Here is a 16,596-nt window from a genome sequence, read left to right as displayed (position 1 = left end):
AATTGGGCCAATCTAATCCCCTTGATTAGATTAGGAGAAGGCAGGAGAGGGCTGTGTTTAGGATTTTTAGCCACACCAGTGGGTGGGCTCAGCCAGATGTAAGCTCCAAAAATCACTTTCAGCCATGATGGATTTTTGAGGAATGTTGCTCCCTGGGATTGATTTTTGCCACACTTACCAGGAAGTGTTCATCACAGGGGGAAGGACCCTGTACCTGATTGGAGAACCAGGGCCCCCCTGTTTTTCACCCAGGAGCAAGTATAAAACTGGCAGACCTGCACCCACACATCAGACCCATACAAGGAAGAACTACAGGAGAAGAAGGACTGCCCTCCTGGACCTCTGGCCTGCACCTCAACACCTCACTCCGGAGGAATGCACCAGCTGCACACTTGGGCTACACCAAAGAAGGACTTTGCCTGGCTTCAACTGGTTCAAGGAGGGACTCCCTGTTTGCTACAGGTGCAGAATTGCTAACCAGAGTCCCCTGTACCAACTCCTGAAGAAACTGACCAGCTGACCACTGTACAGTGGCCAATTTGGAGTTTGCGCCAGGTGCATTCTGGGAGTTGTAGACCGCACCCCCAAGGAGCATCGTAGAGCTTCAGGACCCTTGGGGTGAGCTGTGGACCTTAAAAGAACCTTAAAAGAACATCTGGAAGAATATCCAGAAGTTTGGAGAAGTTTGGAGAACTTTTGGAAAAAAGCTCCATAAAGGGAACCAACCCGCAGCCGCAACTCTAGCTGGCTTGCCTCAATCGCAAACTAGCCTGATTTACAGGTTTGTTCTGGTGAAGAACATCTCCAAAAAAAAGACTAAGGGGGTCATTCTGACCCCGGCGGTCTTAGACCGCCGGGGCCAGGGTCGGCGGGAGCACCGCCGACAGGCCGGCGGTGCCCCGCAGGGCATTCCGACCGCGGCGGTAAAGCCGCAGTCGGACCGGCAACACTGGCGGTCTCCCGCCAGTGTACCGCCGCCCTTTTGAATCGTCCAAGGCGGCGCAGCTAGCTGCGCCGCCGAGGGGATTCCGACCCCCCCTACCGCCATCCAGTTCTCGGCGGTCCGCCCGCCGGGAACCGGATGGGGGTAGGGGGGGTCGCGGGGCCCCTGCAGTGCCCATGCCACTGGCATGGGCACTGCAGGGGCCCCCGTAAGAGGGCCCCTACAAGTATTTCACTGTCTGCTTGGCAGACAGTGAAATACGCGACGGGTGCAACAGCACCCGTCGCACCTTCCCACTCCGCCGGCTCGATTACGAGCCGGCATCCTCGTGGGAAGGGAGTTTTTCCCTGGGCTGGCGGGCGGTCTTTTGGCGACCGCCCGCCAGCCCAGGGAAAAACTTAGAATACCCTCCGCGGTCTTTCGACCGCGGAGCGGTATTTCGGAGGGGGGAACTCTGGCGGGCGGCCTCCGCCGCCCGTCAGGGTCAGAATGACCCCCTAAGTCTGAACTTAGAAAGTTGACCGGGACCTCCCAGGAAGTGTATCCGAAGAGGGCTCCAGGGACGTCGGATCAAAATTCAGCTTTGCCCCGGTCGAAAGATATTCATCTTGAAAAATCGACTAAGTCCGAAGGTAAAAATCTCCACTGAGGGCTCCCACGACGCATATCCGAGGAATAGTTCCAGGAGGTCGGCTTTTACTGGCGACTTGGTCCCGATGAGGAAAATCTTCAAGAAAATGACTACGTTCGAAGGTTAACTTTTGACGCAAGGCCTCCCTCGAGCTGTAGCCTAGCAGAGCTCCATCGCGGTCGGCCTCAAACCTTGACTTTACCCCGGTCGAGGTGTGACCAGATTGCCGCTATTAGTTTCTAAGCGCTAAAAAGCAATAATTATTTAAAAAGTCAAATCTCTGGTCCCACTTATGCGATTTTATTTGTTTTGGTGTCATTTTAAAGCTAAACATATTTCCTATTTTCATCAATTGGATTTTTAAACTGTTTCCTGTGTTTTATTTAATTACTCTTTTGTGATATTTGAATGCTTTACGATTTGTCTCCTAAGTTAAGCCTTATCGCTTGTTACCAATCTACCAAGGGTTGAGCTGGGTTTAATTTATTAAGACCTAACTGGACCTAACTGGAGGTTAGTAGCTTATTGCTAAGTATAGGTACTTACCTGCCCTTACAAATAACCCATTTTACAACAATCTGTTTTATATATATATATATATATATATATATATATATATATATATATAAGTATATATATATTGATATGCTCACCACTTGATAAAGTCAATAGGCCCACTTTTTATATTTTGGTGTTGTAACTCTTTGACAAAGTCAGTTAGTCTGCTTGAATGCAGCCAGGACCTGCAAAATCATCTGTATGCTGCACGTGCCAAATGCCTTGTGTAGCATGAGGTTGGTGCTCGCAAGGGTATAAATGCAGGGCCTAATCACCGGCCAGGCTCTATGGCCAACCCAAAGCTGTGCATGCCCTTTGTGGGGTGTTTTGCTGTGAGGAGTTGAGTGCAGGTCCTGGCGGCCACGTATGCCGAGAGTTGGCTGGCCAGGAAGGGTTCAACATGGGGCCTCGCAGTGCACACCATAAGATTGGTTTTATGTATGTAATAAATTATTACTTTACAATAAAAAAGTTAAAAATATCCTGAAAAAGCTAATTGTAAAGTAATGTCATAATTAGGTGAACATTTCAGTGACACCGTAATGTTTTTAACTAAATGGGACTATAAATAGCCCAGGATGGAGGCCGCGTGGCCCCCTTTCCCTTCTTTAAAAATGTAAAGGGCCCCAGGGAGGTGGTGGTCCCTGGGTTGTGATGGGTCCGTGGGGCCCCCCACAATAATGCTGTATTTGCCCAAAGGAGGTGGTGGTCCCTGGGGCTTCAGTAAGCCCTCGGAGGGGGGTCTTGTGCGCCCTCCTCTATGATCCCCAATGACCCTAGGACCCGACCTACCCGGGGGCTAATATAACAACAAGTGAAGGAGACCACGCTTGTATTTTTTTTAAATTTCTGCAAATTCCACAGATCCACCACAGATTTTGTGGAAATTTAAAAACATTTTTTTTTGCCTTGGCAGGATCAAAGGCTAGGGGGTTAGGGTATTTGTGCCCTGCCCCCTTTTCTTTGTTTTGGGAAGTTTTCTTTGGGACTTGCCAACAACTCCTGGTTTAAGTGTTGGCAGCCAATCAAATATCAGCACAGGGACTATAGGATCCGTGGACACAGTTATAGTTAGAGTTATCTCAAGTTACTATAACTTGCGCCCTAAGGTAAATATAACTTGCACCCCAGCCATGCACAATTATTTCTTCAATAATTTGACTGCTAATTATTTCATTTATGCTTTTAATGACGTTATAAAAGTTGTCACGGGTGCTGTAATATCTGGGGTAATTAGCAGTGCATGGCAAGTGCGTGAATTATAGTTACCGTAGACCATGGGCTACAGTTACTTGTGTTGACCTGTAACAGGTGAATTTCATGCTTATCTTATGGCGCGCGCCCTCCCCCTTTTAGAAACAATTGCCCACAGTGTATAATAGATTGTTAGCCCCTGGAAGGTGGCAGGCCCTGAGGCATGGGGGTGTCAGCAGGACCCCCTGCTATAATTAAAAGATTTTGCCCGGGGAAGGTGGTGGTCCCAGGCTTATGGGAGGGAGCCCTACTATTTCATTTGGGAACCAGTGAGGTGGATATCCCCAGGGCATAATTTAGCCTAGGAGGGGGGCCCATGCTCCCCCTCCTTTTACTTTTAAATGCCCCTAGGACCTGGCCCACCAGGGCTTTACTAATCAAGCTCAGGAGACTGTGCTTGTTTTTTTTTTTTACATTTTTGCTGCAGATTTGCAGTGCTGTTGTGAATCCGCAGCAAAATATTTTTTTTAAGTGCTTTTTTGCACCGAGGGGTCACTATGGGACCCCAGCACCACAGCTAAGGGGTCAGGGTGTCCCTACCCTGGTCCCTTTTTTATTTTTGTAACTTTTTTCAGGGACTTGGCTGAAGCTGAGTCCCAGGATGGCAGCCAACATTTCCTTGTTGAAGTGTTGGCAGCCAATCAGATCTCAGCACAAAATCGGGAGGGTTCACTGAGCCTTCGGGTGCCTTTAAATACAAATTTAAATTTGCTTTACTATCTCTAAAACTACCAAATAGATTTACACCAAGTAACAGAAAGGGGACTTTCTGGACCAAGAGCTACCTTTCTGCCAAATATGGTATAATTCCGTACAGTGGTTCAAGCTGTAGACCTGTTCAAAATTGCTGTGGGAATTAACATAGGGAAAACCCATTTTGGGACCCCCCCCCTTTTTCTCAGTCCCCACTTGAGAGGTCACCCCAAAACTTTCCAGGCAGCAGCTGACGTGAGCGTCAATTGTTTGGGGAAAATATATATATAAATATATATCTTGCCTAGTGGCAACTAATTTCTATAGAAAAAGCATTTTTTTACCTGCCTTTATTTTCGCACAGGTTGATGAATCTTCACAATTTTTACAATAAAAGTATTGCTTTTCTCATGTGTACATACTGCTGATGAGGTTGCATGAGCACTGTTGGGCCCTGTGCTACTAGTGGTCTTTCTGAGTGTAATTTATGCCCAAATTTACATGATGTTCATGTAGTGTTAATTGATGTGTGTGTTAAATACAAATTGTATTTACATACACCTTGTTTAAAGTCTTGTTTGTGATGCTCAGTGTACTTATTGTGAGGGCGTGCTCTGCCAATGCTTTACGCATTGCCTCTGTGATACGCCTGACTGCTCTATGCAAAGTTACCAAAGGGTGAGCGCAGGTTATACAGTGAGTCTAATCACCCACCTCTGATGGTTCTACCTGGCTAGGGCCTCGCCTCGGCCAACCAGAACATGCCTCCTCCTACAGCAGGGAAGACTCACAGATGGCAGAGTCAAGGTGCAGGTATGAGCTTGTTGGAATCCTGTTATGCCAGGGGAGCTACAGATCAGGAGTCCTGGCTCCAGACTAACTACAGGGGGTATTCAGACCATTGTTTGGAGACAGGGCACAGCATATTCAAGTGTAAGTGGGGCTGCAATGACAAGCCGGAGACATGTTTAAAGTGCTACTTAAATGGGTGGCACAATCAAGGCCGCAGGCCCACTAGGAGCATTTAATGTACAGGTGGTAGCCACATGTAGTGCCACTTTACTAGGGACTTATAAGTAAATTAAATATGCCAATTGGAGATTAGCCAATTTTACCATGTTTCGAAGAGTGAGCACACACATTTTAGCACTAGTTAGTGGTAAAATGTGCTGAGCCCTAAGGCCAGCAAAATGAAATCAGCAAAAAATTGTGGAGTAAGGCATACATTTAGGGGGAAGACCACCCTGAGGTTAGTAAAGTGTACTACATGCCTTAAAGGCCTGTAAATTAAATACCACTAGTAGGCCTGCAGCACTGATTGTTCCATCCACTTGTAACAAGCTTTCCATTGTAGAGCCTGTGTGTGCAGTTTTAAACTGCCATGTCCACCTGGCAAAATAAACCTCTTGCCAGTCCAAAACCTTCTTTTTTAAAATGCATGTCACCCAGAATGTTGGTCCTGGACAGCTCAGAGGGCAGAGTGCAATATATTTAAAAAGTATCACATGTACTTTTTAGTTTTTACACATCCAGATGGTGAAAAACTCTTGAACTCGATTTTCACCACTGCAAGGCCTATGCCTCCCATAGGATACCATTGGAGTTGTCTTATTGCTTTGATAAGTGTAATTTCCAAATGGGAAGAGATCATTCTTTTAGGTGTGTTGTCTCTAGACTCACAATTTCTTATCCTAACTTATGGTGCAGTCAGATTATACTTTTCAATTTTCAAAAAGCCCCTTTTCGAAAACTGCATTTTCTTGGCTTAGTCATTTGGTGTGTCATCCAGGCTCTGGTCTAATGACTGGGTGTAGTTGGCAGTTGGGCTTGTTGTATTCCCCCTTGACAGAGGGGGGCACAATGGGATCTTAGATGTGACTAGATGGGCCATTCTGGGCAGAATGGAGGAAGGAGCTGGACACAGGCTCATTCACACCTGAATAGGCTGTGTTCTGTCACCACACAAAGGCCTGCCTCCCCCCTGTAGTTAGTCTGGAGATAAGCAGGGTGGGCAGGTAATCTGTGCTCTTAAAAGGCATGTCTTTGAAGTCTCTCCCACTTCGAAGGCATGGCTCGGTAGAAGAATTGGGCCTCAGACACAACCACTTCAATACACTACTGGACCTGTGATTGCTCTGCCAGTAATGTGGACTGCCGTGCTGCTGAAGGACTACCATTCTGCTGGACTGCACTCTGCTGGACCCCCGCTTTGTTCTGCTGACCTGCTGACCTCTGCCTGGATGAGAAGGACTGAACTTGCATCACTTGAACTGAGAACCCAGAGTGACTCCATGGGCAAGTTGGCTGTCCTCCTTATCTGAAGTCTAAGGGACGTAAAAGACTTCCAACCACCTTGCTTCTGCACCTTGTGAGTCTACCCTGCCAAATGGTAGCACCTCAGTCCTGAACTCTTGAAAGTGGGAAAGTGGGCCTAAGGTGTTTGTCAGAAGAACCAATATATCCTCTGTGACCCAAGTGCAAGCAGAACCAACACAGCTCCTCGGCTGAATGATGCATCTCCGAGCAGAACCGACGCTTTGCCTCTGCTGCATAGATTGGACATGTTGCAAAAGACTCACATTGCCACAGCATCACACATCTTGGGTTTGACACATCACCTTCAGAACCAGCATAGCATGATGCTTCTCTGAAAAGCATCACAGGCTCACCACTCATCAGAACCAATGCATAACCTTGATTGTGCAATGCATCCCCAATACCAGCCATCTCAAGCCCTATTGATGGGATCCTTGATGCCGACACAACAGGAATTTGCACGGCAGTCTTGCCGCATCTTGGAACCAACACATTGCCCCACCTCGGTGACACATCTTCAAAAAGGATCCACACAAAGCTCTGCAACCAGGATTTAAGGTACTTTGTTCAGCGGGCCTAAATGGGTTCCTGTAGCAGGCCTGTGCTCCATCGTGGTCAGCCTGTACTTGTGACTTTGTCCCAGTCCAGCGTGACCAGATATTCCCAATAGCACTTCTTGGCCCCATTTTTTGCTGTTTTTATCTACAACTTCAATATCTTCAGTCCCACAAATATAATTTTTGTCATTTTGATCCCGTTTTATTGATTAAAAAGTACTCTAGTTTTCTAACTCTGTTGTGGGCTCCCTTTGTGCTATGTTTTCACTGTTTTCTTGTTTGAACTGTTGCACAAATATTTTACAGGTCTCCTCTAAGTTAAGCCTGACTGCTCTGTGCCAAGCTACCAGGGGTTGAGCACAGGTTAATTTAGAGTTTGCTTGTGTCTTATCCTGACAAGGATTTTGGTTGAGGCTTGACCAGGGTTCACACCCCAGTCAATCAACAACCCAATTTCTTACACTACAGAGCCAGTGCATGGATTTCAAAGTCATTTGTATCATTAAGCACATGCACAGTGATTTGAGGGCAATGTGGGTGCACCATAACCACAGGCCAAGCACTAACCCTTCCCCTGATCTCAACACAGCATCGATGATGATTCCATTGTAACACAGCTAATGGCCTGATGAATCCTTGTGCTGGCAGGTCCATTACCTGCAGAGGAAGTCTGTAGCACCCCTTTTTCAACAATGTGAGATCTTCTCCTTCTAAGGCAGAAAACAGCTCTTCTTTAAGGACACAGGACCTGTTCTCAATCCTAACACAAAGTAGACTCTACAGCAGTGCCCAGTGATCTTTGAGCACAGACCACTCAGTGCTATACTTTCCAGGAACAAATGCCACCATCTCTTTGAGGATGTCATTGCTCAACAGTAGCATTTCCCAGTGCCCACATCTTACAGGGGTATTTCCAGCAGCGCTATGCCAGAGCTGTAGAGCAGGTCAACTCTCCTTTAGCCTAGTGGAGTAATGGTCCACTAGACTTGAAGAGAGTCCAATGAAAGTACAAGGCATGATGGGAAATGAGCACATCCACTAAGCTTTCCAACAGCGGTCAACCGCTGAGCTGGTACTTGGGGCCAGATGTAGCAACAGACAATTTTGCGAGTTGCAAATTGCGAGTCATACCGACTCGCAATTTGCAACTCGCAAAATTGTATGCAGAATGGTGTCTCAGACACCTTCTGCGACTCGCTATGGGGTCGCAAAGACCCATCTTATGAATATTAAAGAGGTGGGTCGCAAATTTCGACCCCACAGCGAGTCCCTGCACTTACAGGGATGGTGGCCTGCTGGAGACAGCAGACCTCCATGTCTGTGACTGCTTTTTTTAATAAAGCAGTTTTTTTTTAATTGCAGCCCGTTTTGCTTAAAGGAAAACGAGTTGCAATTCAAAAAAATAATGAAACCATTTGGTTTCATATTTTCAGAGTAGGCAGTGGTCCATTGGACCACTGCCTGTCCTGAAAAAATATTTTCAGCGACATTCACAAAGGGGAAGGGGTCCCTTGGGGACCCCTTCCCGTTTGCGAATGAGTTACCACCCACTTCAAGTGGGTGTTAACTGCAAATTGCTTTGCGACCGCTTTCGCGGTCACAAAGCAATTCTGCATCGCGGTGCGAGTCGCAAATAGGAAGGGAAAACCCCTTCCTATTTGCGAGTCGGATTCACATTTTGCGAGTCGGTACCGACTCGCAAAATGTGAATCAGCATTGCGATGGCCGTTTACTGTGGGGTCTAGCCATGCTACCTTCTCCACTAAACTGATGCTCCTCTTGTCTGAAATGTGAGCCTGTTAAATATGGGGACCTCAATATTTCAGCAAGGAAGAAAGCAATTATCATCTTTCATGAGGCATAGTCAAAGTGAGTCTAACCAAATGACTAAGGCCCTCATTACAACCCTGGCGGTTGGTGTAAAAGTGTCGGTAATACCGCCAACAGGCTGGCGGTAATAACTGCCAAAATATGACCCTGGCAGAAAGATCTCAGATAGACAGCCACTTTAACACACCGACCACCAGGGCGGAAACCGCCTACAGCCAGACGGACGTCAGTGTTCCGACCACCATATTAAGACCCTGGAAACCTTTTCCAGGGCGGTACCAACCAAATAAAAAAACTGGCTGAAACAGACCTCAGAAGTGAAAGGACTCACCATTGGAGACACAGGGAACAACCCTGCTGCGATGGAGCTCGAACTGCATGTCTTCCCCATACTGCTCCTACACGAACACCAACAACGACAAAGACGACGACGGTGAGTACAGATGCCTAGCACACAAGGGAGGGGGGATGAAAAAAAGAGTGATACACACACGCACCATACACACACCCCCAACACCATACACACAACCAGATGCACAACAAAACAATTTATTCCCCCTAAATCGGATGAATAATGCAAAGACAAAATGAATTTACTAAAGTGAGTGCAGTAAGATCAACAGTATAAAAATAACTTAGCCAATTTTACAGATATTTACAATTGTACAGTTCAAAGGACACTGCCCAGTCCTCTGTTTGCGTGGGACACATGGCCCCACTTGTCACCTGCATCAACACAGAGAGAACACTGCATGGGCATCAGTTGGTAAACAGGCAGACACCTCAGGGGGACGGGGGATGAGGGGGCACCTCAGCCGGGAGATGGAACAAGACCACTGGAGGGGGCAACATGCCCTGTGCTTGATCCTGGTGAGTGCAAAGCCACAGTCTCTCAAGGGGTGACTTGCCCAAATGCTCTAGAGGGGGCAGCATGCCCTGTGCTTGGTCCTGGGGAGAGCAAGGCCACAGTCTCACGAGTGGGTGACTTGCCCACTGGTTCTGGAGGGGGCATCGTGCCCTGTGCTCTTGATCTGGGGAGGATGGGGTTGGTGGGTGTCTTATCCACTGGTTCTGGAGGGGGTATCATGCCCTGTGTTCTGGATCCTGGGGAGTGCAAGGTCACAGTCTCTCACGTGGGTGTCATACCCACTGGATTTGCAGGGGACAGGCCACACAGCAGCCCATAGAGGCAGGACTACATAACGTACACCAGCGGTGACGGATGCTCAGTGGTGGAAGTGATGCTGCTGCAGCCGCTGGTGGGGAGAAGCTCCAGCCCATCCCCTGCAGACTTGGATGGTGCCCACTGGTGGTGGTGGTGGTGCTGCTGATGCTTGTCGGGCCTATGCAGCAATGTCAGGCCTGGCCTAGGGGCACACACTGACACACATCCCCCAATGGGATACCACCCTACCATGCTTAAGTTACAATGATGGGCACTGTACTCACCCCCTTGTGGCTGCTGTGATATTCTCAAGCGCCCATCCAGCTTAGGATAGGCCACCACCAGTATGCGGGCCATCGGGGGGGTCAGGGTTCGATGGGCACCCCTTCCTCGTTGGGAGGCCGTCCCCAGCTGGACCTCCACCGTCTTCCATGCCCAGCATCTTAGGTCATCCCACCATTTCCGACAGTGGGTGCTTTGCCTGCCGTAGACCCCCAGGGTCTGCACTTCCTTGGCAATGGCACGCAATATACCCTTCTTTTGATGGGAGCTGACCTGCAGAGGGAATACACACAGGAAAATTGTATTAGTCAGACAGTCCTGCCTGTTACACTTATGGCCCACCATACCCCTTCACATCACCACTTACATACACACGGCCAAGCACACAACCTGTGCGCCGCCCAGGGGACATACACCCACCCGCCCTTGCAAAATGCCTTCACACCTCATTCCACGCATTCATGCCATATGCATTGTGCCCACAGTGTACTCACCTGTTGGTCTGGAGGCCCATACAGCAGTCTGTACTGGGGTAGGACCCCATCCGCCAGTCGCTCCAACTCCGCCGAAGTGAAGGCAGGGGCCCTTTCAGCAGTCACACGGGCCATGGTAGGTTCCAGACACAGGTCACAGCAGCACATGCAGTGTAGGTCCTCTCCTGTTGAAGGTCAGGTAGCAAATGAGGAATATGATAGAACATGGTGGTCACATCCACGGTGGTGCACACTGTCACTACTTGCGTACATCACCATTGGCCACTGTATTCCATTGGGCCCAATTATAACCAATGAGGAGTTGCACGGCGGTTCCATACCGCCTCCCGCAACGGCGCACAATGTTAGCAAAATTACCTCACTTCCACCTGTCCCTCCACACAGGACGCCATTTCAGTGGGGGCAGGCCCTGGATAATTACTGCATCATTGTTGAATTTTTTGGACATACAGGACAATTCTCACTGACCCATTACAATTTGACAGCATGCATCGTACTGTTGTAGCCCGATTGTTCAGTTTGTGACCGGCTCCTCACTCTTTTGTTCTTTAAATTGCTACCGTCCCTCAATATTTCCAGGTGACTCTGGTTACCCCAACCTATCATGGCTCCTGACCCCTGTGAGGCACATGGGTGAACCGGAAGGATCATAGAAAGAACCTTTAGCCTCCTGAAGGCCAGATTTTGGTGCCTCCATCTGACAGGTGGATCCCTGTGCTTCTCACCCAAGAATGTCTGCCAGGTAATAGTGGCATGCTGCATGTTGCATAACAGTGCCCTGGGATGCCATGTACCTTTTCTGCAGGAGGAGGAGGCTGGAGATACCCGTGTGGCAGCAGTGGACCCTGTGGACAGTGAGGATGAGGAGGCAGAGGATGGGGATGAGGATAACAGAGCAGCAGTGATCAGACATTATTTCCAATGACACACAGGTAAGACAGTGTTACTTCACATTTCATTGTTATTATTTTCAAATTCTTTGGCACTGGCATGCTGTTATTTCCCACTTCTACGCTTACTTATTGTACCCTTTGGCAATTCATTTTACAGATGTTGGTGCCTCACAATAGCTCCTGATGTGATCACTGCAGCCAACTACAGGTCTTTCATATGTGCTCATTTACTGTACAGTTGAATTGCAAAGTTTGTACATCGTTAACCGTATACATACTTAAAAAATGTGACATACTCCATACTCTATTTTTTTCAAGGGTGTTTATTTAAGTGCTAACATATTGAGGGGCAAGTGCAATGAGATGGGGTGATGATGTAGGAAATCCCAGTGTATAGTTCCAGTCTGCGTCACAGGTGCATTGTCCATGGGGACATAGGAAGGGGAACAATGACAGTTCAAAGTGGACAGGGTGACAGAGTGGGACACAAGGGTGAAAATCAGGAGAGTCTCATTTCCTGGCGGGGGTATTGGCAATAGTCTCTGGCTTCTGCCTGGATCGCAGGGAACGTTTGCAGGGTGGTTCTCTTTCTGCAGGGGGAGGGGTGCTGGTGGCCTGCGAGTCCTATGGTGGGGCCTCCTGTCCACTAGCGGCAGTGGAGGCGGAAGGCAGTTCAGATGCCTGGCTAGGGGAGACTGCCTCCCTCATAATATTGACCATGTCTGCCAGCACCCCTGCTATGGAGACCAGGGTGGTGTTGATGGCCTGTAAGTCCTCCCTGATCCCTGGTATTGTCCCTCCTGCAGCCACCTGTTCTCCTGCACATTGTCTGGGATGTGGCCCATCGTTTCCTGGGAATGTTGGTATGCTCCCAGGATCTCTGCAAGTGCCTCCTGGAGAGTCAGTTCCCTGGGCCTGTCCTCCCCCTGGCGCACAGCACTCCTCCCAGTTTCCCTGTTGTCCTGTGCCTCTGTCCCCTGAATCGTGTACCCACTGCCACTGTCCCCAGGTCCCTGATTGTCATGGGTTTGAGGTGTGCCCTGGGGTCCCTGTAGCGGTGAACACACTGCTGATTGACGTGACCTGGGGATATAGGTGTGGGTATGCTGGGTGGATGCTGTGGTGGTGTTTCCAGATCAGGGAGGCTCTGTTGTTGTCTGTGACTGGGCTTGGGTAACCGACTGTCCAGAGGTCCCTGATGGGCCAGGTTGGTCATCCAGATCCAGGCGACCAGAGTTGCAGTCATCACTGTGGGCCTCTTCAGTTGGGGGACTGGATATTGCTGGCACCTCCTCTCCACTGACATTGGCTGGTATGCCTGTGGGGATGTTAATGCTGGGTTATTGTTTCTGTGTCTGACACATTGTGCATCGTTGTCTTTCCCTCTTTGGTTGGATTTGGCCTGGCAGTTTTCACTTGTGTACGTTGGTATGTGGTAGATAGCTGATTCCCTCTAGTGTGCATGCTTTAGTGATAGGTGTCCATGCAGGTCTGTGAGTGGTGTCCATTCATTGGTATGGCATGCAGGGCTTGGCATTGGGATGAGTGAGATGTGATGGTCGGGTCTGTGGGAAGCAGTGGAGTGATGGGAGTGAGGGTGATGGTGGGGTTATGTGATGGCATGCAGGTAGTGGGGTAGTAGTAGTAGAGAGTTGACTTACCAGAGTCAAGTCCTCCTCCTACTCCGGCAAGGCCCTCAGGATGCATGATTGCCAAGATTTGCTCCTCCCATGTTGTTAGTTGTGGAGTAGGAGGTGGGGGTCCACCACTAGTCCTCTGTACAGCAAGTTGGTGTCTTGCTGCAATGGAATGTACCTTCCCCGGTAGGTCGTTCCACCTCTTCCTGATGTCATCCCTGGTTCTTGGGTGCTGTCCCACGGTGTTGACCCTGTCCACGATTCCCATATTTATACTTTTTGATGCAAACCAGCGCCGGTGCTGGTTTGCGTAAACGTTTTTACTGTCGGCTAACGCCATTCCTACGCACCAGTCGGACGCCTTATTTAGGGAATGGCGTTAGCCGGTGCTGCGGGCTGGTCAGAGTAAAAAAAAAAGACTCAAACCAGGCAGCACCGGCGTAGGGAAAAATGGGGGTTGTGAGTCAAAAAATGGTGCCAGTCAGGTTAGAGTCAAAATTCATAGCTCAAACCGGACTTGCACCATTTTTTGACACACAACCCCCATTGAAATCACGTTTGTCTTAGCAAAGACAGGAGTCATGCCCCCTTGTCCAAAGGACATGCCCATGGGACTTCTGTCCCCTGGGCATGGACATTGGGCACAGTGGCATGTAGGGGGGCATGCCACTTAAAAAAAAATAAAAAAAATATACTTACTGCAACTTACCTGTACTTACCTGGGATGGGTCCCCCCATCCATGGGTGTCCTCCTGGGGTGGGTGAGGGTGCCAGGGGGTGTCCCTGGGGGCAGGGAAGGGCACCTCTGGACTGCTTCCATGGTCAGAGACCATGGAAGTGAGACCACAGGTCCCTTAACACCTGCCCTCACCCAGGCGTTAAAAAACGGTGCACATCAGGCTGTGAGCCGTTTTTTTAGGTCTGCTCCCTCCTGTGTGTCAAAATGAGGCAGGAGTGTGAATAAGGCGCACAGGCCTTAAAGTAATTTTTTGAACGGAACGCCTACCTTGCATGTCATTAACGCAAGGCGGTTTCCCGCATCCAGAAAATGACGCACATGGAGGGATTTTGACGTTCACAGGGCCAGCCGTCATAGTATAAATATGGTGTTAGGTTTGCGCCGAATGTGCTTCAACATTTTTGACACGCATTCGGTGCAAACAGAGTATAAATATGCCCCTTAGCTCCTCCTCTGAGAATCTGGGGTGTCTTTGTGGTGCCATGGGTGTTGTGTGAGTTGTGTAGTTGAGGGTGTGTAAGGTCATGTGTTGGGGTGCATGGGTGGTGTATAGGTGTAAGTAGTGTATGGCTGTGGTTTTGTCTGTGGTCGTGGTGTCTGCCTCATGCCAATGGTTTGTAGTTGTGAAGGATTGTAGGTATTGTGTGTGTGTGTTTTATATTTGTGTGGGTGTGGTGTGTACATGGGTGTCAGGTGTGTGTTGTTTGAATTGTCCAATTTGGTGTTGTTTTGTTTGAGTGTGTGTACTTTGAGCATGGCAGAATGTACCACCAGTGGTTTACGGCCATTGAATGTCCATCGTGATGATTCATGGGTCCTAATGTGATGGGCGTAGTTCTGTTGGCGTAACGGTGTGGGTTTTGATGCCGCCAGTTTATCACTGACCTTTGGTTTGGCAGATTTGTGTCCGTGGCTGAATAGTGACGGATTGGTGTGTGTGTGTTATAATATGGTGAATGGATATCCGCCGCCACCGCGGTTTGTTGGTAGCAGTCAGCATGGCGGTAAGTGGGATTTACCGCTAATGTCATAATGAGGGCCTAAATATACTGCTGCATGAGGTAAATCATTTAAGGAGAAAATAACCCTACATGTGAGTTCTGGATCCATTTAAACATATGACCTGGATCAAAGCTGGTCTATTTGCTAGGTACCAATCAATATGTGTTTTAGCTAGTTTTAGCCATAAAGAGTACATTACCAGTAAATACATTGCAGTCTGTAACAAAGGGACTGCTCTTTTCTTTTGAATACAAAGGAATTACAGAAACCTGATATCAAAATCCATTGGTCCACCAAAAAAATGGATCAACATGTGCGCAGATGACAGACTGAAACATAAGTAATTCACACCCAGTCTGAAAATGCATACTTGTTTACCCTGGGCAGCTGATATTACAATAAAATGTGTTGCTATGTTATGGAATGATAGGTTTTGTGTTATTTTATGTTATGTTATGTTATGTTATGTTATGTTATGTTACGATATGTTAAGTTATACTGATTGGTATAGCATACTAATCACCTGTGAAGCTATCCATGTGTTTAGCAGTAGGGTAACCGGATGACTCCTTGGAGGTTCTTCGAAAAGCTAGTTCTACAGCCTATTGCAGAACTCAAGAAGCAATGAGGAGTCTCTGATGTGTTTTGTGGGGATGTTACATGCTTTGTGGGAATGTAAGAATAGAGACAACCTCCTGCTACTGTGTATGTGGTGTTGGTGAAAATGTATGAGGCTGTAGAGGTATGTGGGGCTAATGTTGTGTAGTGTGTTTTTGTGAGGCTGTAGAGGTATGTGGATCCACTGTTGTGCAGTATGTTTTTTGTGTGCATAAGGAGTTTGTGTAGGGGGAGCCAGTGGGGCTCTTTGAGGTGTGATGAGATCTGGGAGAGCGAGATAGGATGAGTCTTGTTGCTGCCTTCCAGATGATTTGAAATCTGTTTGGTGAATCCAGCTTAAACTGTGTTTCCATAGTCTAGTCTGGTCGTTAAGACTGCCTATATGACTGTTTTACTGCTGTTTTCTGGTAGCTACAGAAAGATTTTTCATAAACTCATCAGAATGTGGAATCAGGTGGAGGTCACTGAGTTGACCTGGGCAGTTATGTTGAGTTTGTCTGCTAAGATGATTCCTAGGTTTCTGCAAGGGCAGGCGGTGGGGGTTGGTTGTGGGTTGTAGGTCTGCTGGACACCAGATGAATCTCATGGAGAAGTCTTTCCAAAAATCCCAATTTCAGTCTTGCCTCATTTGAATTTGAGGCAGTTCAATGTCATCCAGGTGGCTACTTTGATCATGCAGGCAGCGAGGTTGGTTCTTGTTTCAAAAGTATTGTCCATAAGGGAGAGTGTCAGTTGTGTGTCAATTACTGTGCAGAACCGTGTCATGAGGAGGGTTATAAACCCTTCCTGGCTCTGCAGTTGGGATTCAATCTTATGATTTAGAGGGGTTATATACAGTGTTGTTGTTTCTGAAATGGACATTCATTGGAATTGTACATGTTTTTGAACTTCCTGAATCCTATTGAGTAATATATTGGATTTTAACAGTACAGAGTTGTCTTATTCATTACTTGAAGACTGTATAATATGTATGCATACTATATC

Source organism: Pleurodeles waltl, chromosome 1_2 (assembly GCF_031143425.1).
Source record: "Pleurodeles waltl isolate 20211129_DDA chromosome 1_2, aPleWal1.hap1.20221129, whole genome shotgun sequence".
NCBI lineage: Eukaryota > Metazoa > Chordata > Amphibia > Caudata > Salamandridae > Pleurodeles > Pleurodeles waltl.
This window is presented reverse-complemented; position numbering follows the sequence as displayed.